A 27,334-nucleotide genomic window follows, 5' to 3' on the forward strand; every position below is an offset into this window, starting at 1 on the left:
GGATTGAGAAGAAACAGTCTCTAAGATCTATAACATAAACTGGCCAGGACTGAGGGATGGCTGAGAGAGCTGGCAGCCCCCTCTGGACCGCCCCCAGGGACTGCATCTGCGCGTTGACCGCCCTTAGATCATGGAGCAGCCTCCACTTGCCAGACTTTTTCTTAATTATAAAAATGGGGGTGTTCCATGGGGAGGTCGACGGCTTAATGTGTCCTAATCTAAGTTGTGCACTGACTATTTCTGACAAGGCTAATAGCTTCTCCTTAGGCAGGGGCCACTGAGGTACCCAAACCGGATCATTTGACCTCCAGGTGATTTTGATCGAAGTGGGTAGGAGAGCTTCTTCAGCGGCCCCTAAGAAAAACCCAGCCCTTGCCTACCTTTTTTGTTCTCTACTGGTATTGGGGATGTCCGACCCTGTAGGGCATTGCCCAAGCCTTTGCCGGGGGTATATCCCTGGTTCCTGAGTATATCCTTAGCCTGGGGGGAGCAGTTTGACGTAAGCGTGACATCCATCTGAGTGAGGATGTCCCTTCCCCATAGAGACACTGGCAACTGCAACACAAATGGTTGGAAATGGCCCTGATGACCCTCCTCATCACACCAGAGCAGGGTTGAAGCACTAACCTGAGGAGCTGACACCATCCCCAGGCCCTGCAGCGTGTTATCTGCAGTGTTGGTGGGCCAGTTGGAGGGCCAATCCTTTTTGGAGATAATGGAACGGTCAGCTCCTGTATCTAGGAGCCCTGTTATATTCTTGCCACTGACCTTAAGTGAGAGCATGGGCCTTTTATCAAGTATTATATGGAGTCCCTCGAAGACTTCCCCTGAGGAACCGAAACCTTGACTTTCTCTAATTTTCTGCTTTGAGGGGAATCTCTTGTGGAGACTGGGGAGCAGCAAGAGCTGCGCTATCTTGTCTCATTTATTGATTACCATAGTACCCACAAGAGATTGAACCATAATTTTAATGTGTCCTGTGTAGTCTGAGTCTATGACCCCCGGGACTACTATGAGACCCCGAAGGGCCGTGGAGGATCTCCCGATCACCAGACCCACGGAATTTTCGGGTAACGGTCCCTTAAAGGTGGTTTCAACCACTTGAACACCCATATCAGGCACTAATATAAGTCTGGAGGCGACACTGAGGTCCACACCTGCTGACCCAGGGGTGGCCCTTGTTGAAGGCTGCCATCCTGAGCTGTCCTGTCTCTGGGGCGGGGGCCCGCCTGTGAAGGGGGCCCCCTCTGGCCGTTTTTTGGCCCTCTAGCATCTCGTCCACAAATACGGTTGCCCTGAGCATCAAAGACCGACCTACACTCCTCAGCTTTGTGTGATCCCCTCTTGCATCGCCCACAAACATATGGTTCTTCATTCTTAGGGCGAGGCCTAGCATCTGCATTGTTTGGGCAATGACGTTTAATGTGTCCTGGCTCCCCGCAGGCAAAACACCCTTTAGCCTTACATTCCCCTTCTAACCCGCGAGGTCCCCTCTGCTGTACAGCCGCGGCCAGGAGAGCAGCCACTCCCGAGTTGGAGAGCGGCCCCCCTATCTCTCTGCATATCCTAATCCAGGCGTTGAGGTCCTTGTTCTTATGAGGAGCTATCGCTGCCTTGCACTCCTTTGTACATTGCTCAAAAATCAGCTGCCTTACCAGCGGTCGAGCCACTCCCGGATCAGAAAATATCTTATCGGCAGCATCTTGCATTCGGGCCACAAAGTCAACAAATGGCTCTGTGGTACCCTGAATTACTGGGAAAGAACCCTGCGACTCCTTATCGAGCGACTTAGGCTCCTGACAGCTGGTCTCTTTGGCCTCCTTGCCATTCAACTTTCCCTCGTCCTCGGAGTCAGACGACTCCGAGGCTAGAGCCCCGTCCTTCTCCTTAGCATCTTTGTTCCCCTTGACGGGCCCCTCTCGGGAGCTCCCTGACTGGGCCTGCTCAAATACCCTGCGTACTTTTGTAAGCTCTTGAGAGCTTTCTCCACAACCACCCTCGCTCTTAGTGTTGCTACCTAGCATGTTTCCCATTTTTTAATATGTTACTCACCGCGTGAGGCCCAAGGAATCCGCCACTTACGCGTGAGCCTGAGGGGAGTCTAAAAGCCCTGTAGGTGCGCGCCACCCAGAGCCCAGGCTTATCCCCAACTCACCTGTCTCGCAGCACTGTACTGGAGCGTTGTCCGCTGTCACGTCTCGGGGGTGATCAGTCCCCGTGCGGGCCTCCAAATGTCGATGTCCGCTCCCGGCCGGCAGGAAGGACACACGACAAAGTCTGGCAGTGGACAACCTTTTCTTTTATTTTCCTTCTCCGTACAGCCTGCCCTGGGATCGCTCCCAGCCGAAGCCTCCTTTGGTCCGCTCCCCGCGGCTCCTTCTGGGCTTCTACTTCCGGGCTTCTTCTTCCCCCCCAGGGGTGGCACCAGTATATATACGGATACAATGTCCAATCATGTTAAAGTAAGCAAGGCAAGCTGATTGGCTAACATCATCAGTTGCCAGGCAGACTATATTGTTGAGCGGGTTGCTTACGCGGTAAGCAGGAAACTAACGTGCTCGATGGGAGGGGTAATCTACCTCAGGCTTTACTCTTTACTACAGGCCTCATGTCCGCCAAGTGAGGCGACCGGGCTCGGGGCTGCGGCTCCCAACAATTAATGAAACTGAAAATGTAATTAAGTCCTTAGCTACAAAGACGAGTCTAGGCCCAGACAGGTTCAATGCGGAATTCTACAGAAATACAAAGAAGACTTAATGCTGACATTCCTCAAACTCTTCAATGAAATCAAAAAGGAAGCAATCCTTCCTAAGTCATTCCTGGAAGCAAATATTACTCTAGTACCAAAACCTGAGAAAGACCCAATGAAAATAGAGGCCTACAGGCCAATCTCCCTAATGAACATAGATGCAAAACTCCTCAATAAAATATTGGCAAACAGGATGCAGCAAATCATCAAGAACATTATACACCACGACCAAATGGGATTCATCCCCGGCATACAGGGATGGTTCAACATACGTAAATCAATAAATGTAATCCACCATATCAATAGAACCGAAAATAAGAATCACACGATCATTTCTATAGATACAGAAATAGCTTTTGATAAGGTCCAACATTCATTCATGATAAGAACTTTTCAGAAAATTGGAATTGATGATCTTTACCTCAATATGATAAACACCATCTACAACAAACCACCAGCCACCATCATATTAAATAGCCAAAAACTGAAAGTCTTTACCTTAAAATCAGGCACAAGACAAGGATGTCCCTTATCACCACTCCTAGTCAACATAGTACTAGAAACACTAGCCAGAGCAATTAGACAAGAGAGAAATAATGGTAAAAGTAGGAAAAGAGGAAGTTAAATTATCATTATTTGCAGATGACATGATATTCTACACAGAAGACTCCCAAGACTCCATTGAAAGACTCCTAGAGATAATAAATAAATTCAGCAATGTAGCTGGATACAAAATCAATACTCAAAAATCAATAGCATTCCTATACACTAACAACAAAATCACTGAGAGAGAAATAACAGAAGCCACACCCTTCACACTAGCATCCAAAAAGATGAAATACTTAGGAATTAATATCACAAAAGAAGTAAAAGATCTATACAGGGAAAATTAAAATACCTTGAAAATGAAATTGAAGAGGATCTCAGAAAATGGAGTGGCATCCCTTGTTCATGGGTGGGAAGAATAAATATTGTGAAAAGACCATTCTCCCAAAACTGTTATACAGATTCAATGCAACCCCAATGAAAATACCATCAACATATCTCATAGATATAGAGAAATAACTCCTAAATTTCATCTGGAACCAGAAGAGACCTAGAATAGCAAAGGCAAGTCTAAGCAGCAAAGGCAAGGCAGGAGGAATCACAATCTCTGACTTGAAGTTATATTATAAAGCTACTATAATGAAATCAACATGGTACGGGAATAAATACAGATCTGAAGATCAATGGAATAGATATAGATGATACAACCAGAACTACAAACATACTCAACCAACTTATCTTTGATAAAAGGGCCAAAAATGTTCACTGGAAAAACAAAAGTCTCTTTAATAAATGGTGCTGGAAAAACTGGCTCTCCATATGCCAAAAACTAAAACTGTACCCATGCCTATCACCATTAAATTGAAATGAATCAAAGATATGAATATTAAAACAGAAATACTAAATATGTTGCAAGACAAATTAGCTAAAAATCTTGAAGACATAGTGGTAGGTAGAGAATTCATGAACAGGAATCAAACTGCATGGGAAATACTTCCTAGAATTAATAACTGGAATCACATCTTTTTAAAGAGTTTCTGCATGTCGAAAGAAATCTCCAGCATAGTGAAAAGAAAACCAACAAACTGGGAAAAAATCTTAGTGAACTGTCCCTCAGATAAAGGACTTCTATCTAAACCATATAAAGAATTTTTAAAAATCAGACCCCTGAAATTCAAAGACCCAATCCAAAAATGGGCATCTGAGATGAATACACACTTCTCAGATGAAGAAATACAAATGGCAAATAAATACATGAAAAAAATGTGCATCATTGGGGCTAGCTCAGTGGCATAAGCACCTGAATTCGTGAATTTGATCCCTGGTACCGATTAAGAAAAATGTTCATCATTATTACTCATTAGTGACATGCAAATTAAAACCACACTGAGATTCCATCTCACTCCTGAAAGAATGGCCAGGATCAAGAAAACCAACAACAACAAATGCTGGAGAGGCTGTGGGGAAAAAGGAAACTCTCCTACACTGTTGGTAGGAGTATAGACTGGTGCAGCCACTGTGGAGGTCAGTCTGGAGATTCCTCAAAAAGCTGGGATTGGAAGTCCCATTTGACCCAGCTATTCCACTTCTTGGCATATTCCCAGAAGAACTGAAAATATCATATCACAGTGATATATGTGCACCCATGTTTATAGCAACACAAATTGTAATAGCCAGATCTTGGAAACAGCCTAAGTGTCCATCAATTGAGGAATGGATAAAAAAAAGTTGTGGTATTTTTATACAATGGAGTACTACTCAGCTATAAAGAATGATCACATTGACATATTTATAAATAAGTGGATGCAACTTAGGACCATACTCATAAGTGAAATAAATCAAACTGACATGTATAAATACTGTATAGTCTCCCTTGAGTAAGAAATGCTAAGAATACGTAAGACTTTATGGTAATCATGATTCTCCATTCCATTGCTTTGAAGCCTTATAATGTTTACATTCATTAGTTGGAATGGTTTTATCCCAGTATGTTTGATTTTATTATCTGTGAGGGTATGAACAGCTACTTTGAAGAAAATAAGATGTTATAATAACCATTGCTGATTTAATATCATCTTGCTTTGAAGTCCTACCATGCTTTTGTTCTTCTGTTTCTGTCGGTTCTATCATGTTGTATCTTACTGGATTTTACTGGATTTTATTGGATTTTATGTGTGATAGTATATACAAATTATTATGGAAAATGAGATAATATAGTAGCCATTGTTCATTTTCGGTTATTTGGTTGTGCATGCCCTGTAATAGTTTCATTCTCGGCGCTTGGAGAACTGTGGAGTTTCCAGCAAGCAGGCGTGTGCACACTATCCCCGGAGCCCAGCATATTTGGGACTCCTGCACCATCTGTGTGCAGAGGAAGGGCTGGGCAGATCTGGGGTGCCTGCATCCGCCTCCCCATGTGTCTGGAGGACAGTGGATATCTCAGCAAGCAGGTGATCATCACCAGTTCCAGAGGCCCTGTGGCCTATGGTAAGTGCTCAGTGCACTCTGCCCCAAACCCAGACTGTTCAGGACCCACCAGGCTTCCCGCCGCAGTGAAGTGGATAAGTGGGTTGGAGGCATCTACATCCGCCTCCCCATTCCGGCTACACTTGGAGAGCTGTGGAGCTTCCAGCAAGCAGGTGGGCGCACAGTGTCCCTGCAGCCCAGATTATCTGGAACTATGGAGTTCTAAACAAGCAGAAGAGGGCCATTGGTTCTACAGGCCCAGTGGCTTGGGGTAACGGGGTGCCAGAGTCCCAGGAGCTGCAAACATAGAAGGGGATTTACAACAGACCCTGAGGAAGCTTTCAAATAACACTTGAAACACAGAAATATAGGAAAATGACAAAAAGAAAGACCAAATTACAACCTCAAACCTCCAGCCCATCTCAAGAAACCCTAGGAGCGAAGTATATAGAAGAAAATATATGCCATTCACCTCAAATATCCGACATAATAGCTACTGAAATTAACAAGCAACTCCAGGAAGCTTTTAAGGAACTCAAACTCGAAATAATCTCCCAGGTAAAAGAAGAAATGATAAAAGAAATGAAAGAGATTCTGAATATATCTAAAGAAAACACTGTTAAAAAATTGGAGGAACTAAACAAAAAGATAGAATCCCTAGATGACCAATATAAGAAATAAACAGAATACATGATGTAGATGCACAGAGATATACAGGAAATAAAAAACTCCACTGAAAGTTGTAAAAACTGCCTCAATGAAATTGAAGATAGAATTTCAGACCTTGAAGACAGGATTGCAGCTAGTGAACAGGAAAGGAAAGATCTTTTAAAAATAACAAGTAATCAGGAAACAACAATTCAACAAGTGCAAGAAGATGCAAAGAAAAATAACATAAGATTGATAGGGATTAATGAAAAAGAAGGAGACAACATAAAGGATGTCAAGAGGATATTTAGAGAAGTAATAGCTGAGAATTTCCCAAGCATGAGAGCAGAAACCGACATCAGGATCAGTGAAGCATATAGAACACCAAAGATTCATAACCAAAATAAAACTACACCCAGACATATAATAATCACCATCCCAGAAATCCAACACAAGAATAGATTATTAAAAGCTGTCAGAGGAAAAAGACTTATAAAGGAAAACCTATCAGAATCACAGCAGACTTCTCAGCACAAACAATAAAGTCAAGAAGATTATGGAGTGAAGTATTCCAGATCCTAAAGAAAAATGATTTCCAACCTAGACTGATGTACCCTGCAAAACTATCATTGAAAATTGATGGTGAAATACAATACTTCCATGACAAAGAACAGCTGAAGAACTTCATGAACACCACGCCAACCCTGCGACAAATATTGAAAGACAGTTTAGATACACAAAGGAAAAAACAACTAAGCAAAGCAGATAATTAAACAGAACAGAAAGAGAAAGATGCAACAGCAGAGAGATAACATGTCAACAATAAACCAGCATTTAACAGTAATAACCATTAATGTAAATGGTCTCAATGCACCAATCAAAAGAAACAGACTAGCAGAATGGATCAAGAAACAAAATCCAACCATATGCTGTTTACAGGAAACCCATCTAACCCAGAAGGATACTCACAGACTGAAAGTCAAAGGATGGAAAACAATACTTCAGCAGGAATCAAAAAAAAAAGCAGGAGTAGCCATTCTGTTTGCAGACAACGTGAACTTTAATCCAACAATGACCATAAAGGACAAAGAAGGTCACTACATACTCATTAGGGGAAAACTCCAAGAGGAAGAGATAACTATCTTAAATATATATGCACCAAACTCCAGAGCACCCAGTTATATAAAACAACTATTAACAGAAATGAAAACTCAAATTATCAGTAACACAATTGTAACAGGTGACCTTAATATGCCATTGATACCAAGGGACAGATTAACCAGACAGAAAATGAGCAAAGAAATAACAGAACTGAATCACACCTGTGAACAAATGGATTTGATAGACATATACAGAATGTTCCACCCAACAACATCAGAATACACATTCTTCTCAGCAGTACATGGATCATTCTCTAAAATAGACCATATATTAGCTCACAGAACATATTTAAACAAATGCAAAAGTGTTGAAATCATCCCTTGCATGTTATCGAATCATAGCGCTCTGAAATTAGAAATTAATGGTAAAAGATACTACAAAAATCCCACAAACACATGGAAACTGAATAACACACTCTTGAGTAATCAGTGGGTCACAGAAGAAATTAAAGAAGAAATTCAACAACACCTAAAAGAAAATGAAAATGCAGATACAACTTACCGGAATTTGTGGGATGCAATGAAAGCCGTCCTCAGAGGAAAATTTATTGCACTGAATTCCCACATCAGGAAAATAGAATGAATACAAATAAATAATTTGATGCTACACCTCAAACAGCTAGAAAAAGAAGAGCAAGTCAAGCCCAAAGCCAAAAGAAGAGAGGAAACTATAAAAATCAGAGCAGAAATCAATGCAATGGAGAATAACAAAACAATCCAAAGAATCAACGAATCAAAGAGTTGGTTCTTTGAAAGAATAAATAAAATCAATAAGCCCCTAGCCAACCTTATTTAAAAAAGGGAAGAAAAAGCTGAAATTCATGCAACAAGAAATGAAAAAGGTGAAATCACTACAGACCCAACAGCAATACAGAAGATCATTAACACCTATTTCGAAAACCTCTACTCTCAAAGGTTTCATAACACAGAAGAAATAGACAGATTCTTAGAAACATATGAAGTACCAAAGCTAGATCAAGAGGATGTAAAACTGTTGAATAACCCAATCTCTGTTAATGAAATTGAAAACGTAATTAAGTCCTTACCTACAAAGAAGAGCCCAGGCCCAGATGGATTCACTGCAGAATTCTACAAGAAATACAAAGAAGACCTAATGCCAACACTACTCAAACTATTCAATGAAATTGAAAGGGAAACAATCCTTCCTAAGTCATTCCTGGAAGCAAATATTACTCTAGTACCAAAACCTGAGAAAGACCCAACTAAAAAAGAGAACTATAGACCGATCTCCCTAATGAGCACAGATGCAAAAATCCTCAATAAAATATTGGCAAATAGGATGCAGCAAATCATCAAGAAGATCATACACCATGACCAAGTGGGATTCATCCCAGGAATGCAAGGATGGTTCAACATACGTAAATCAATAAATGTAATCCACCATATCAATAAAGCCAAAAGTAAGAATCACATGATCAATTCTATAGATGCAGAAAAAGCCTTCAATAAGGTCCAACATTCATTCATGATAAGAACTTTACAGAAAATTGGAATAGATGGTCTTTACCTCAATATAATAAAGGCCATTTAGGACAAACCAACAGCCAGCATCATACTAAATGGCCAAAAATTGAAAGCCTTTACCTTAAAATCAGGCACAAGACAAGGATGTCCTTTATCACCACTCCTATTTAATACAATACTGGAAGTACTAGCCAGGGCAATTAGGCAAGAGAGAGAAATAAAAGGGGTAAAAATAGGAAAAGAAGTTAAATTACCATTGTTTGCAGATGACATGATACTCTACATAGAAGACCCCCTAAACTCCATTGAAAGACTCTTAGATATAATAAATAAATTCAGTAATGTGGCTGCATACAAAATCAATACTCAGAAAACAATAGCATTCCTATACACGAACAACAAAATCACAGAGAGAGAAATAAGAGAAACCACACTATTCATACTAGCAAGAAAAAAAATGAAATATTTAGGAATTACTCTTACAAAAGAAGTGAAAGACCTATACAGAGAAAATTATAATACACTGAAAAAAAATTGAAGATGATCTCAGAAAATGGAAAGACATCCCTTGCTCATGGATAGGAAGAACAAACATTGTGAAAATGGCCATTCTCCCAAAACTTTTATACAGATTCAATAAAATCCCAATTAAAATACCATCAACATACCTTATAAATCTAGAGAAATCACTCCTAAAATTCATATGGAACCAGAAGAGACCTAGAATAGCAAAGGCAATTCTAAGCAGCAAAGGCAAGGCAGGAGGCATCACAATCCCTGACTTGAAGTTATACTACAAAGCAACAGTAGTAAAATCAACATGGTACTGGAATCAAAACAGAGCCGAAGATCAATGGATTAGAAGATACAGCCACAGCTACAAACACACTCAACCACCTTATCTTTGATGAAGGAGCCAAGCAGGTTCACTGGAAGAACGACAGTCTCTTTAATAAATGGTACTGGAAAAACTGGCTCTCCATTTGCCGAAAACTAAAGCTAGACCCATGTCTATCACCATGTACTAAATTAAAATCTAAATGGGTCAAAGATTTGAATATTAAAACAGAAACACTAAATCTATTGGAAGACAAATTGGGTAGAAACATTGAAGACATAGGAGTAGGTAGAGAACAGGACTCAAACCGCATGGGAAATACTTCCCAGAATCAATAACTGGGACCACTTCTTATTAAAAAGTTTCTGCATATCAAAAGAAATCTCCAGCATAGTGAAAAGAAAACCCACAAACTGGGAAAAGATTTTAGTGAACTCTCTTTCAAACAAGGGACTCTTGTCTAAAACATATAAAGAATTAAAAAAAACTCAGACCCCCAAAATTCAAAGATCCAATCCAAAAATGGGCATCTGAGATGAATACGCACTTCTCAGATGAAGAAATACAAATGGCTAGTAAATACATGAAAAAATGTTCATCATCGTTGGTCATTAGAGAAATGCAAATTAAAACCACACTGAGATTCCATCTCATTCCTGAAAGAATGGCCAGGATCAAGAAAACCAACAACAACAAATGCTGGAGAGGCTGTGGGGAAAAAGGAACTCCTACACTGTTGGTGGGAGTGTAGACTGGTACAACCTTTGTGGAGGTTAGTCTGGAGATTTCTCAAAAAGCTGGGATTGGAAGTCCCATTTATTCCAGCTATTCCACTTCTAGGCATATTCCCAGAAGAACTGAAAGCATCATACCACAGTGATATATATGCACCTGTGTTTATAGCAGCACAATTTGTAATTGCCAGATCTTGGAAACAACCCAAGTGTCCATCAACTGAGGAATGGCTAAAAAAGTTGTGGTAAAAAAATAAATAAATAAATAAATAAATAAAAATAAAATAAAATAAAATAAAATAAATAAATAAATAAAAATAAAAAAGTTGTGGTATTTCTATACAATGGAGTATTACTCAGCTATAAAGAAGGATCACATTGAGATATTTATCAATAAATGGGCGCAGCTTGAGACCATAATCATAAGTGAAATAAATCAATCTCACATGTGTGAATACCGAATAGTTTCCCTAGTGTAAGTAATGATTCAAATATATAAAAATATGTGGTAATCATGATTCCCCATTATGTGGCCTTGAAGCCTTATAAAGTTTTCACTTATTAATTAGAAAGGCTTTATTCTGGGCTTCTTGATATGGAAATATTTGAAGCTATAGTATATGGTTTTATTCAAATATTTCAAGGGAAAAGACAGACGCTATGGTAACTACTATTAAGTCGGGTTATTTCGTGGTGAAGCACTAGGTTCCTGAAACAGTCATGCTTTGACTTGTATTGTTTTTTTTTTTTTTTTAATTTTTATTTAAGGAGAAAAGAAAAGAAAGAAAAAAAACAGTGAAGGGGTACAAGTTATACAGATTTACAGAATAAAAAAATGCGCAGTAGGAAATCACTAGTTAATGGATTACATATTGCCATCTTAGAAATAATTAAGTCACAAAATTGAAGCATTGTAGAGTGGACATTCCAACAATGATACTGCAAACAGTTCTGTTCAATGATCCAATAAAACTCTGTGCTATCATTTTCTATCTTATACATTTAAATATACATGCAGTTATATAGTTTAGAGCACTTTCTTTTCCTCTCTTTTGTACAGTGACTATTACACATTCTGGGTTTCATTGCTCCCACGGTTCTTGTTGCTTTTTTGGAAGAGAGTAAAACCAAATGTGACATAACAGAACAGAATCGGTCAAGTCAAAAGGGTGGACATAATAGATAATATAAAAACATAATACAAGGTGATCAACAATGGTTACCATAATGCCTCCTGCTATTTCTAATAGAATTGCCTATATCATTAGTTGTAATACAATTGAACAAAACCGTAAAGAATAAAACCGACAAAACCAAAACATTGGAGATATTGTAGGTCTTCAAAAGTAGATAAAAGTCAACGAGAATGGGCGTTATAATGAATCTCATTATCTTCTCAGCTGATACCTAAACTTTCGAACCTGATACTATCCAGCAAAACAGAATAGAGGAACCTCAGTCAAAAGCAAGATGGTGAGAGTAATACAGGGCTTCAAATCGAGATAATAGAAAGTCAAAGTGGGTTACTATATTATATCCTGCTATATTTTTCCCTTTAATTAAGTGGATAAAAATAAAAAAGTAAATAATGGAGTGGAGATTGAGAAAAAGGAGGGCATAACAGCGAAACAGGGCAGATCAAAACATAACCATTTAAGCAGAATAGTGTTTCACCACCAGCTAATCCTGACCCCAAAAATAGTTACCATATTGACTCCCTCCCTGAAGTCCTTGAGTACAACTTCATATACTGTAGCATTAAGTATATCAAAACAATGTGAATCCATTTAAGAGAATGACAGCATTATAGAGCATTTAGAATCGACTAACAGAAAATGAACAATGGTCTCTGTATAATCTCCTTGTCTTTAAAAGGTTTTTCCTTATACTATCGTACATAACAAAATCCAATAAGATACAACCTGTTTAGACCATTGGAGACAGAAGAACAAAAGCTAGATGAGACTTCAAAACAAGATGGTACTAAATCAGCATTACCTATTAAAATGTCATTTTCTCCAAAAAAAAGCTGTTCCTATCATCCAATCTTCTGTCTCATTTCTGTTGAGCTCTTTTTCTGTCAGTAGCTGTCAGTTTGTCTTCTTCATTTTGTTCTCTGCTCCATTCGTTGTGGCCTCCCCGCCCCTATTTCTGGGTTCTTTGTATTTTTCTTTTTTTAGAATATCCTGCAATACTTTCTGTAGGGTTGAATTGGTGGTTGCAAATTCCCCCAGTTCCTCTTTATCCTGGAAGCACCTCGTTTTTCCATCAATTTCCAGGGACAGTTGTGCAGGATATCTCAATCTTGGCTGTAGATTATTATCTTTCAAAGCTTGAATTATTTCTCCCCATGCTCTTCGTGATTTGATGGTTTGTGAAGAGAAATCTGCTGTAATTCTGATGGGTCTTCCCTTGTAAGTGATCTGTTTCTTGTCTCTTACAGCTTTTAATATTCTGTTCTTGTATTGAATTTCTGGAATTTTTATTATTATATGCCTGGGTGTTTCTCTGTTAGGGTTGTAGGTAGCTGGGGTCCTGTATGCCTCATACATTTGAGTATCTTTACCTTTTGCTAAATTAGGAAAATTCTCCTGGATTATTTCTGTGAGTAGCTTTTGTAGTTCACTTGTTTGTGTCCCTACTTCTTCTTTTATGTTCTTAATCCTTAAGTTATGGCTCCTCTTATCATCTTCTTGTCTTTGTATTATTGCTGTGTATTTCTTTGTTATTTTTAAGAAGTTTTTCATTTCATTCTCCCATGTTTCAAGTCTGCCCTCCAATTCAGATAGTCTGTCCTTAGTTTCTTTCAAGCTGTTATGCCAGTCTTGGGTAGACTTCTTAATTTCTTGATAGTCCCTTTGCACCTGCTTCACATACTCAATGTTTTCTCTGTTTTCTCCATCAAGCAATTCTCCCCTCTTTTTCTGTTCTTCCATTCCACCATCTGCTTTTTCCTGGGTGGTGCTTAGCATTTCTCTAACTATTCTGCATACTTCTAGCTTCAGGTCATTGATAACTTCATTCCTGAATTGGTCTATGAGGCTCTCTAAATGGCGCTTAATATATATTGGTGCAGTGTCCACTATTGCCTGATTCTCAGGATTGGGGGTCGAGGAGCCTCTTTTGTTGCTTCCCTTCCCCATATTTTCTGTTCCTTATAAAATGTAATCTTACACAGGAGGCCCGGCTTCCCTGCCTGTCAGCCACAGCTTGATCAAATTGCGCTGGCTAGTTGTTCCCGCTCACCGCTGCGCCCCAGGGAGTTGCGGAGGAGGCAGCCTACGCGGGAGTCGGTCGCTCCTCCGGGCCACCGTCAGGCTCTGGGATCTGGGTTAGGCCAGCCTAGGGAGTCCGCGAGCAGCGTCCCTCCGGCCAGGTACCTTTCACCAATCCCGTCCGAGAGGGAATCGTGCGGCTGCAGTTGCCACCGCGCCCTGCTCTTACAGGACTGCCCGCGCCCAGAAAAACCTCCGCTGGAGTCAAACTGCGGTAGGGAGTCAGTTCCTCGCTCACCTCGCCATCAGTCAGCCTTCCTCCCTGTCCGTCGCGTTTCCGACTCCGTTCGGAGACTCCCGTTCCCAGAGCTGGGCAGTCGCGTCTCTCCTTGCCGAGCCCGAGCCGCTGTGGACCAGGCGCCGGCCGCCGGGCGGGGCGGGAAATCCAAACCGCGGTTTCCAATGGCGCAGAGTCGAGCCTCCACACCGAGATTTTTCTGTTCCTATTTTAGCGCCAGGACTGTATTCCAAGTTGGATTCTCTCAGCCCAGTTCGTTCCTGAGTCAGCAGAGCATATCTCTACTGGTTCGTATCTCCTTAGTCCGCATCATTCCTGGCCTCTGAGCCGAGCCTTTAGAGAGCGTTCAGTAGTTGCTGCTGTCTGTCCGCCATGTTCTCTCAGTCCTTGACCTGTATTGTTATATTGTTATGTCCTCCTTTATCTCAATCTCTCCCTTATTCATTAAAAAAATTATTTAGTTATTTTTTATGGTTTTTTTTAATTAAGGGAAAAAATTTTAAAAATTAGCAGAATATATAATAGTAACTTTTTTTGATTTCCTGTTAACTTTTTTTGAAGTCCTGAAATACTCCCACTGTCTTGTTTTGACTGATTAGACTCTGTTCCGTTCTGTATGATAGTATCAAGTTTGAGGATATAGGCAACTACTTTGAAGGCAATAAGATTCACTAAGATGCCCATTCTGGTTTGACTATTGTCTCCTTTGGAAGTCCTGTAATGTTTACAATGTTTAAGTTTTATTGGTCTTGTTCTCTACTGTTTTGTTCAACTTTATAATACCTAATGAGATAGACAATTCTTTTTAAGGAAACAAGAGACATTATGGTAACCATTGTTAATAACCTTGTACTCTGTTTTTACATCATGTGCTATGTCTATCCTTGGTTTTGACTGACAGCTTTGTTTTGCCATATTTGACTTTATTCTCTCCAAAAAAAAAAGTAATAAGAACTAAGGAGTAATAAAACCCAAAATGCGTAAATTTTGTTGTAAAAGAGAGAAGGAAAAAAAGTGCTCTAAAGGATACAACAGCAAGTGTGTTTAGGGGTGTTAAATAGCTGACCAAATTAATGTTTTTGGTTGGATCATTGAACACAACTGTTTTCAGTCTCACTGTTCGAATGTCCACTTTGTATGCTTTGATACTGTGACTTGAGCAACTATCTTTAAGATGATAATATGTAATCTATTTACTGGTGATTTCTTACTGTTTTTTTTTTTTGTAGTTCTGTATTACTTGTACCCTTACACCACTTTGTTTTGTTTTGTGTTTTCTCTTTTTCCTTTTAAATAAAATTTTAAAAAAAATACAGGTGCATAGGAAAATGATGGAAACTATGAATGCACAACATAGGAAACAAATAGAGTCCATAAGAATTCAAACAGATATCCAGGAAATCGGAAATTCCATTCAAATTTGGCAAAATCACCTCAATGGAAGTGAAGACAGAATTTGAGACCTATAATATAGGATTGCAGCTAGTGATCTTGAAAAGAAAGATCTCTGAAAAATAACAAGGGACCATGAAAAAGCAACCCAACAGTTGCAAGAAGATGCAAAAAGAAAAATAGTGTAATACTGGAGAAAATGAGAAAGACCCAACAAAACAACTGTTCACACCCAAAAAGCTGTTCTTGGAAGTAAAGACAAAACACTTCCCAAGAATGGAAAGAGAATTTGACATATAGGTAACTAAAGTACATAGGACTGCAATTTAGCTATGGCCAAAATAAATCTGCACCAAGGCCTATAATACTCAAGATTCCAGAAATTTAGTACAAGAACAGAATATTAAAAGCTGTTAGAGAAAAGAAATAAATCGCCTATAAAGGAAAGCCCATCAGAATCACAGCAGACTTCTCACACAAATCCTTAAATCAAAGAATTCTTGGAATGAGGCATTCCAAATCCTGAAAGAAAATAACTTCCAACTCAGACTGATATACACTGCAAAACTGTCATTCAGAATTAATGGAGAAATAAGATACTTCTATGACAAAGAACAATTAAAGAAATTCGTGACCACTGAACCAGCTACAGTGTGTTGTGGAAGATGTTGTAGAGGGAGGTAACTGTGTGCACAAGTCCAAGAATACCAATAGGAATAAGCCATCAGGCAGGCAAGCAATTAAACAGAGGGGAAAGACAAGGAACAGGTGGTCACATGACAAGGATAAATCAATGCATGTCAGTTATAACCAATGTAAATTGTCTCAACTCACCAATTGAAAGAAAAAGATTGGAAGAATGAATCAAGAAACAAGATCCAATAATATGATGCATACAAGAAACATGTTTAACTCAACAAATTCATAGACTGAAGGAATCCAGAAAAAAAAAAGAGGTAGCTATTCTATTGGCAGGCAATTTGAACTTCAAGCTAAGACAGATCAAAGGAAATAAAGGCAGTCACTACATTCTTGTTAAGGGAAAACTCCAAAAAGAAGAGATTAGAACTATAAACATATATGCACCAAATACAGAATCACGAAACTATATAAAGCAAATATTAATGGACATGAAAAACCAATAATGACTCACATAATTGTAATGGAAGACCTTAACAACCCACTGCTACAAACAAATCAACTAAACAAAAAAATCAATCAATAAATATTAGAACTGAACCAAACGTGTAAATAAATGGGCTTAATAGTTGTCTACAAAGTATCCTACCCCACAACATCAGAGTACATATTCTTCTCCGTTGCACATGGGACATTCTCCAAATCAGACCACATGCTAACACATAGAACATATGTAAGTAAATGCAAAGGAGCTGAAATTATCCCATCCATGTTATCTGAACATAGTGCAATGAAGTTGAAAATCAATGGCAAAATAAACCATAAAAACTCTATAAATACCTGAAAATTAAATAACACCTTCCTGAACAACCAATCAGTCACACATGACATTAAAGAAGAAATTCAGCAGTATCTACAACTAAATGATAATGCTGATACAACATATCGGAATTTATGGGACACAATGAAAGCAGTTCTAACAAGGAAATTTATAGCGGTAAATATCTGTATCAGGAAGACAGAAAGAGCTCAAATAAACAACCTAATGTTGAATCTCAAGCTCCTAGAAAAAGAACAAGTCAAGTCCAAAGCTTGTATGAGCAAAGAAATTATAAAGAGCAGAACAAAAATTAATGCAATTGAGACTAAGAAAACAATACAAAGAGTTAATGAATTAAAGAATTGGTTCTTTGAAAGATTAAGTAAAATTGATATACCCTTAGCGAATCTTATCAATAAAAAGAAACAAAGACTCAAATTCATGCAATTAGGAGCTAAAAGAGTGAAATCACAACAGATCCTGCAGAAACAAAATTTTTAATACCCGCTTCAAGAAACTTTATTCTAATAAACTGAAAAGCACAGATGAAATGGACAGATTCCCAGATACATATGATCTACCAAAGCTGAATCAAGAAGATATAAAAATTGACCAATTAAATTGAAACTGTAATTTAAAAACTGACCAACAAAGAAAAGCCTAGGTCCTGATGGATACAAAGCTGAGATGTACAAGAAATTTAGCTAAGATCTAATGTCATTGCTCCTCAAACTCTTCAGTGAAATAGAAAGAGAAGTAGTCCTCCCAAATTCATTCCTGGAAGCAAGTATTACCCTGATATCAAAACCAGAGAAAGCTCCAACCAAAAAAGAGAATTACAGGCCATTCTCTCTAATGAACATAGATGTGAAAATCCTCAATATGATACTGGCAAACAGAATTCAGCAAATTATCAAGATTATACAGGAAGGATTCATTCTAAGTATGCAGGGCTGTTAAACATATGCAAATAAATATCAACAGAGCCAAGGACAAAACTTGTATGGTCATCTCAATAGTTCAGAAAAAGCACTTACCAGAATCCAACACTCATTCATGATTAAAAACCATACAGAAAATTTAAATAAATGGTCTTTATCTCAATCTGATAGAAGTCATCTATGACAAATCAACAACTAACATCATATTAAATGGATAAAAACTGAAAGCTTTCACTCTAAAATCAGGAACAAGACAAGGATGTTCACTATCACCACTCCTATTTAATATAGTTCTGGAAACATTAGCCAGAGGAATTAGACAAGAGAAAGAAATAGCAGTACAAATATTTTTCGGCCTAACACTACTGTTTTAGGTCCACATTTCCTTTTGTTATCTTGGTAAGGTTATCATGTGCTTGTCAAACTTGTGCATCATTTCTAAGTGCATATATCACCAAATCTTTATCAACAGATGAATTAATGCAAATTATTCTATAAATTCAGGTAACATTTAAAATGTTTATATGAATATTTTATGTAGGTCATAAGAATTCTTGTTCAGCTGGCCTTGCACTCACTTGTAGCCTAGGCTGGTCTTGAACTCACAGCAATCCTCCTGCATCAGCCTCCCTAATGCTGGGATTACAGGTATGCACCGCCATCTAAAATGTGATTTTAAATCATCTTACACCTTTTAGTATGTAGGTGACATTGAAGAGTTGATGGATATCTGAACTTTTCCACCTTTCAGTAAGAAAGAAAACTTACAAAATTACAAATATACCAAATTCTACGCATTTGAAATGTTTATTTAGAACAAGAAAGTAAATCACTACAAGCTTCACAAAATTTAAAACTTACTATCACAAATCGTCTCACTTGACAATTTTGTAATATTCTTTTATTATGGAATACAAAGGTAATTTAGAATATTCTCTAGAATATTTAACGGAAAATCACTCTATTTTTTACATTGTATAGAGATTTCTTTCAAATTCTCTACTGTTTATTACAGTACAATTAGTTTTAGTAAACTTAACTTTGGAGAAACTTTTGTTAGTTGAAATAACTGCTCTTACATATTCTTCTGGTTATATTCAGAACATCCCAGACTGAGATGGCCAGCAGGTGTAACTATGGGTGCAAGGGGTGACAAAGCACACAGATATATTCCAGTCAACCTTCACAAGAGCTAGGAAATACCTACTGCCTTTTCATGGCTACAACAGGAGGTAAAGCTTGAAGGAAAAGCAGTTGAAATGCAAAGAGCAGTCTTAACTGATTATGGTCTAAACTTCTTACTTTTGCAAGTTTAACATAAATGTATAAATATATGGAGATGAACTGCTACCGCCTCTTTTGGAAGGCCTATACAAGTAAACGTTACTGGATCAACAGTAAATTCTGCCTCTGACCTAGGCCATTTTGGTTTTTTTGGAGGGAGGGAATCGAATGAGATAAGGCATATTAAGAAAGTGCCAAAAACAAAGCAATTAGTACATGTCACCTGAAGAATGATAGAATTGTTTGTAATTGTTTTAAGGTGACTGTTGAGTATGCGTATGCAGTGTGGAGAGGTCTGTTTTACTTTGTTGTTGTTGTTGTTGTTTTGTGTGTGTGTGTGTGTGTGTGTGTGTGTTTTTCATTTTTACTGGTACCGGGGATCGAACTCACGACTGCCTACTTGCAAGGCAGGCACTTATGCCGCTGAGCTAAATCCCCAGCCCCCTTTACCTTGTATTTTAAAATTTGCCAAATAAAAAGTTTTTTTAAAAAAAAACAATTGAGATAGAAATAAATGTAGCCAGCTGCAGTCATACACACACACCTATAATCCCCATTACTTGGGAGCTCGAGGCAGGATTCTCAAGCTAGAGCCCAACCTAAGAAACTTAGACCCTGTCTCAAAATAAAAGGTCTCAGGTTGGGGCCAGTGATATATCTCAGTAGCATAAGCATCCGCCTGGCCGGTGCAAGGTCCTGAGTTCAATTCCTAGTTTTAAAAAAGTCTAAGGGTATAGCATTCTATCATATAAGTATCAAAATACTGTAAAACAGTGCCTTGTTTCCCCTCTCTAAAAATTGATTTTTAAAAGTTATAATCATCTAAAACAAAACACCTTCACTTCCTTCTTTTTTATTATTATTTTTATTTTATTTTAAAGAGGATAAAACCAAACAAAATAAAGCAGAATAAAGCCAATTAAAACAGTAACAAAGTGATACAGGATTTCAAGACAAAATAATAGGAAATGAGCAATGGTACCAGTGCCTCTGGTTATCTTCAAAATAGCTGCCCATACTGTCAGGTATATTCAAAGCAAACAAAACAGAACAGAATAAAACCAATCAAAGTAAAACCACGAAAGCGATACAGCACTTCAAAATAAGATAAGGGGAAATGAACAATGGCTACCATAATATATCTTTTTATCTTTGAAACAGCTGCCCATGCCATCATATATAATCAAATCAAACAACAACAACAAAAGAATAAAACCAAACAAAATAAACCAGTGAAAATAACACAAGACTTCAAAACAAGATAATAGGGAATTAATGATGGCTAGCACCTTTAGAAGGAGATCCCCCCATAGTTGCTATATTTCATATTGTTACCCTTTACATAGATGCTCAGACTACCAGCTTTAGACTTGCAAAGTCAAACACTAAACATTACCAGCATTAAAGTTTGTTTTGTTAAGTTTTGTTTTTACTTCAGTAGCTATCATTTCAACCTATGTTTCTCCGGATCAGCTAGTTGCTTATGTGGGTTGGGTGTGTATATGTGTTATATGTGTAGGGTGTATATGTGTGTGTATGTGTAGGGTGTGTATATGTCTCCTAGGCCATGTATGCACCAGCTGGCTCACAGGAAGGGGCTGGCTTTTTGTTTCTCCTCCCAGCCCACACGACTGCCTCTTGCTACAGGAAGGGATTGGCTTCTTGTTTCTCTTCCAGGAGGCCCACATGGTCGCTTCTGGCTCATGGGAAGGGTGAGTTGACTCCTAATTTTTCCTCCCAGCTCTCATGGCTGCTACTGGCTCACACAAAGGGGTTGGCTACTTATTTTCTTCCCTGTCCTGCACCTTCATTTCTTAATCTAACATTGAATTTTATTGGAGAATCTACAACCTCCTCCACAGTGAGCACAGACAAATGCCCTCAGCTGGGTCAGCATAGGCAGCTTTTGGGCATGAGCCTGGCAAGGCCCATTCAGTTTTGGAGGGTACCTGTTTGTAGAAAGCTGAGAAATGCTGAATGGAGACTTTTAGTCAGGCCAAAGAAGCTTATCTGGCCTGGAATGAACCCAATGAAGGTGTCCTGGAGTCAGAGGTCAAGAATTATTTTGGGGAGAAAAATTGAGATTGGGACAAAAGATGTTTTTGAATGAGGTAAAGGATAAAGTGAATAAGTTCAGGGAGTGAGAGAGAAGCTTGTGAGGAGGACACAGAACAGCCTGGCAGACTTGGGTTTTAAGGTAGTGATAGGGCAGGGAGGGAAGGGCAGTGGAAAGGAGAGTGGGAAGGAGGACCGGCTGGGTGGGATCTCTTCTACACTTGCAGTGTGGTCGTTTTAAGGGTTCTGAGCAGGGGAAAGGGTGAAGGGGGAAATCAGGAATGGTGAGTCTGGTCAGGGACAGAGGGCTTAACAGCTGAGATCAGGGCACAAAAGAAGAAGTGGAGCAAGATGTGAGATTCTTGGAGTTTGGCTGATAGTGAGAAAGCCTCAAGGAAGTCAGGACAAGTGTAGTGGTTATGGTTCTGAGTATTGTCTGCCGTGAGGTCTTTTTTGGGGGAAAGAGGTTAGGTTTCTTTTTGTGTCTGGAGTCAGAGTACGTGGTGCCCATTAGAGTTTGGAAAGAGCTTTTATCTATGAACCAGGTAATGGCTGCCTGTGGAATGGGGTTTTATGTATATTGGGAAAGTAAATGAGATCATGGTGTATGGTTTGGAGGTAGCCATCAGCCAGGGAGGGCTTGAGAGTGTGTGTTATGATTTGTGTCTAGATGTCCCCCTAAAGCCTCATGTGGCCATGGAGGAGGTGGGCCTTTCAAAGGTGGCTGAGTCTAGAGCTTGTGGTTGGATCATTGTCTAGCACTAGGATTGGCAGTGTAAGTGCTGTACCTACCCAGGATTGAGGATCTGGCATACAGTATAAGAGAGGGAAGAAGGCGTCCTTTTGCTTTCTGCCTTTTGCTCTTGTCACTTGCAGGTGCCATGAATGGCTGCCCCTCAGTCACACCACCCTGCCTTGGAGCCAGCTGAGTATGGACTGAAACCTCCATGAACTATAAGCTAAATAAACCTTTCCTCCTTTCATTTTGGGTGTCTAGTATTTTGTCTTAGCAATGAGTGAAAAATAACCATACAGTGCGGGTATGTTAAAAAGCACTCTGACTCTGAGGCCAAAGTTGGGAACCCAGAGGCAGAGAAAGCCATCTAGGCCAAAGAATGAGAGGTATCTGAATGACAGGCTTGGGGAGAAGGGCTGCAGATTGAGAGAAATTATTGAGAGGTGGAGTCCAGTTGAGATCGTGGCTGAGAGCCTGACAGAGTAAATGAGAACTGTCCCTAAATCCCTGAGGAAGAAATGTCTAGGTGAGCTGAGGCAAAGCCAGTCTTAGTGAGAGTGAAAAGGTCTTGAGAACTGAAGCAGAGGTGAAATATCAGAGGAAGGAGGGAGGAGAAGGTAGCATGTGTGGAGAGGGAAGGGAGGTTAGAGAAGGTGACTGTTCCCCAGAGCTTGAGAAGGAGGTCCCATCCCAGGACTGGGGCACTGAAGAATCACCACTTAAGTGTACTGTCATGTAGGACAGAAAAAGTTGGCTGTCAACTCCCAATATTGGAGATTCAACTTTGGTCCCAAGAACATTGACGAAGAGGAATAAGTGGTACCCGTGTGAGGAAATCAACTTGTCCTCAACCAGAAGAGTAATATTGTGCTCTGATTTGTGATGAATTAGGGGCAAAAGAGCTGAGGGCCCCGTCAGTCTTTGGTTAGGAGTACAGGGATGAGGGTGTGAATTTGGCCATTGCTTTGCCCAGTATCCTATTTTGCTGCATCAAAAGCAAGGTCTGGGGGATTTAGACTTTTGCTCAACTGATTATCCCAGCTGGAGTGTTGATGTGAGAACCTGGAGGGCAGATTTATTGCAGGACTGTCAAGCTCTTGGTTGTGGCAGACCCTGAGAGCAGTGGCCATAGATTGGCCACATGGTTTGAGGACCCTTCTTGAATTATTTGAGCTTTGCCTCAGTGTCAGGGATTGCCTAGAAAATGAAATAAGTCTTGTGAAAAAGTTGTCCCTTCACTGAGGAGGGATCTAAGTGGTGTGCATCTTTAAAGCCTTTGTGACCTGAGCCATAAACTAGGTCAGGCTGTCTTTGGGGTCTTGATAGATTTTTTGGACTTTGTCAAAGTGAATGGACTTAATGGAGGCCCTGCCTAGATTGTTGAGAATGGCATTTTTCCCGGTCTCTGGAACCAGGCTTGTGACTCCATCTAGAGTCCTATTGAGGAACAGCAACTGTCCCAAGGTCTGTGAGCATCTTGGGTGTGGGTCTCATCAGCTGCATCTGTGGCCATCGTCCAAACTTGGTTTTTTCCCTTATCGTGTGAAGAGTGGTTGCAAGAAAGATGTGAAGATTGTGCCAGGTGAAGTCAAAAGAGTGAGGTGAGTGAGTTTTTTAATGTAATGCTGGGTATCAATGAAAACAGAGATCAGCGTTAGCTGGGAAGGACTGGAAAGTGATGTCAACATGGGTAGGGACCTTAGTGCCCCAACCTTTTGCAAAGGGCATAAGGACTTTAGGTAGGGTGCTCTGTAGGATCATCAGGGTGTCATTCAGGAGAAAGACTGGGTCACATCTGGCAGAGGTGCAAAGGGAGAGGTTTGCCTGCAGGATTGAAGTTTTTGTGTGAGGGAAAGTCTAGGACCGAAGGCTACCATGCAGCGGGTGGCGTAAGTTGGTTATCTGGTGTGAGATGGAGCTTACAATCGGAAGCCTCCTGAATCTCTACTAACCTGCCGTTTCTGATCGTCTTGGACTCAGTATAATAAACCTGCATAACATATTTAAACCTAATGTGTAAATAGTCTATGGTGCAAATGTCAAGCTAACGTCTGTGCTTACCGCTGAATAATTTAAAAACTCCAGTGTGTTACACATCGGGAAAATATCTTGTGCCCCATTTCTACCCAACACCTCCCAGAGGCAGCCACTCCTCCCACTTTCCTGTGTTTCCAGCTATTTTGTGTGTGTATGCATATATATTATACATACATATTACATACATATATATATATACTGTTTATATGTATTTTTCATAAAAAGTAGGATTTTATATACTGTTCTGAGCTTTGGTTCTCCATAAAATTAACTCACCTGAGTAATGAGGTGGCAAACCTTTCAGAGCTTCAGTGATAACAAGCAACTCACTGTGGCACCCATGCAGCAGGTGAGCACACTGACTTAGTGTCCTACAGGACCCCTTCACAGGTAAGTTAGCTTAATATGTCCTTACAGATCTTAATTCATAGAAAGCAATACAGATCTTACCTCATAGATCAGTCCCAAGAATCTTCATTAACATCTTAACTCATAAACTGAATTAATAGGCTAATTATTATGTTAGCCTATTACATTTCCTCAGGACAAAAATTGCTGCTTCAAGCCTGACCAATCAGGATTAGGTAGGGTTTCTCTGGCCTTGCCTATTTCAGTCAATTCCCATATTGCAGAATGTGCATTAAAACCATACGATCCAAAAGTTGCTTATAATTTCTATAGATTAAAGTTCTAAATGTTGCCCAGGGATGCAGATAAGAGGGATTCCTTTTTGATGCAATAAACTAAGTTTGCCTGGATTATTGTGACTTAGAAATGCCACTCATGACCTTCCATTTGTAAGCTTTAATCTGGAGGTCTCGCAGAGATTCTGTTGATATCCTTATGAGCGTGGAATAGTATCTTTGTTTCCTTATTTGGTGGTACTGAGAAATGAACCCAGGGCTTTTACTCTGAGCTACTTACCCTGGCCCTTTACTTTTTTTTTAATTTAGAGAAAAAAAAGCAAAACAGGCCAGGGATTTAGCTCAGTAACCTAAGTGCCTGCCTGGCAAGTGCAAGGTTGTGAGTTCAATACCTGGCACCAAAAAAAAAAAAAAAAAAAAAAAAAGCAAAACAGAAAAATGGATAGAAATAATACAGAATTTTTTTAAAAAGTAAGAAATCACTAGTTCATAAATTACATATTGTTCTCTTAGCAGTTGTTACTGAAGTCACAAAATCAAAGCATAAAAGTAGACAATCAAACAATGACAGTACAAACCATTCTGTTTGATGAACTAACAAAAACTTAGTAGTATGGTTATCTATCTTACACACTTAAGCATACATACAGTTATATCCTTTAGAGCACTTTCTTTCCCTTTCATTATCACAATATCTATTATACATTTTGGATGTTACTACTTTTTCACTTTTTATTATTTTTATACTAGAGAGACAATACAATATTTACAATTGTGAGTCTAATTTATTTCACTTACAGGGATAATCTCAAGAACCCTTTACTTTTTAATTTGGAACAGATCTTACTAAATTGCTAAATTGTCTGAGCTGGATTTGAATTTGCTGTTCCTCTGCTTTGGCCTCCCAAAGTTCAGGGATTACTTGCCAGTGGCTCCATGCCTGCTCAGAATAGCATCTTTAGAAGGTATAATCAACAAGATTTCAAAATTTAAGATCAGTGTAGAAAAAAAATTAGTGTAGGAAATTGACATCTATTCTGCTACTCCAGCAATGATTATATAAATACCAGAGTTACAAATACATTATTCCTTTATTTACCATTGTTCCTTCACCTCCAAAAGGGAAGAAGGAAGCAAAGAAATATTTAGGTGTAAAGCAAACCAATATATAGGGCTTGCACACTGAAAGCCCTATACAGCAATACTGATGGAAGAAATCAACAGATCTAGGTAAATGGAAATGTACTGTGTTCAAGGACTGGAATATTCAACATAGTAAAGGTATCTATTTTCACCAAATTGATACACAGTTTTAATTCACTTTTTAAAAAACCCACACAAGATTTTTGTAGACTTACATTAATATTCTAAAATTGATATGGCATGGTAAATTAATAAGCATAGTTTTAACAAATTTAGAATGAAGACTAAAATGGGAACATCAGTCTATCCAGTTTGAAGACATCATATAGCTACTGTATTCAAGACTATGTGATATTGGGTGAGTGATAAGATATAGATAAATGAAACAACAGAAAACCCTGAAATCAATCCATACAACTGTAATCTCCTGATTTTTGACAAGGTGCAAAAGCTATTCAATAGACAAAAGATAGCTTTTTCAATAAGTACCTCTCAAGGTAGTAAGCATTTATGCAACAACCTCAACATTTTATAAAACTTAATTCAAATCAGATCATATGGCCAGGGATATAGCTCAGTGGCATAAGTGCCTGTCTGGCAAACACAAGGTCCTGAGTTTGATTCCTGGTATAACCTCTCCTCCTCAAACACCCAGCCCCAGTAGATCACATACTGAAATGTAAAATGTAAATCCACAGGAGATCGGCCTCTGCCTGCTGGGTGCCACCACCAGAAGGCTCCTTCTTCAGTGCACTCAGTGCAGGTCAAGGGAGTCAGACAGATCCACCACTGCCTGCTGTGCACCGCCAACCAAAAGGCCACATCCTGCAGGTGGCCAGTGTGGACAGAGAGAACCAGCAGATCAGCTTTCACCTTAAGGGAGCAGCCACCAGTAGGCTGCTTCCTGCAGGCAGCCAGCAGGAGCACGGACACACAGCCAGGTAAACCCTGTGCATCTGTAGGCTACCACTGGAGGCCCTTGGCTCCCTCAGGCAGCCGTCACCCACTAGCAAAATCAGACAAACACACTTCTATGTGTCTACCACCATCATGAGAGTCCCAGCGTAGACACACAGGCTGAGAGAAGCAGCCCTACCTACATGCACACCTGATCATCAGCAAAGCCACAGTAGCTGCACAGGTCTAGAGAAGCCTGCTCCACCCTTGCTATCTCCCTGTAAATCTGGAATTAGAAGAACCCAGGTGCCTGTCTCATCCCCCTACACTGCCTAGGGGCAGCCAACACAGGAAGTAGCTGGGGCCCCACAACCAGCTTGTTGGGAGGAACCCAGGAGAATGTCAAGATGAAGGAGCAAAAGGCAAACTCAGACCTCAAGCCCACACACAATAAGTCTGAGAGATGCGGTCATGGAAGAAAATGGAAGTAAATCTCTGAGAGGATAGCAACGGAAGTAAGGAAACAACTCCATGAGATTGAAAAGCAGTCAAATCAGAAATAATGTCTCAGGTAAAAGAAGAAATCACAAACATACTGAAAGAACTG

This window comes from Cavia porcellus, unplaced genomic scaffold, assembly GCF_034190915.1.
Source record: "Cavia porcellus strain 051 isolate PalLab524CR breed Dunkin Hartley unplaced genomic scaffold, mCavPor4.1 scaffold_10, whole genome shotgun sequence".
NCBI classification, from domain to species: domain Eukaryota; kingdom Metazoa; phylum Chordata; class Mammalia; order Rodentia; family Caviidae; genus Cavia; species Cavia porcellus.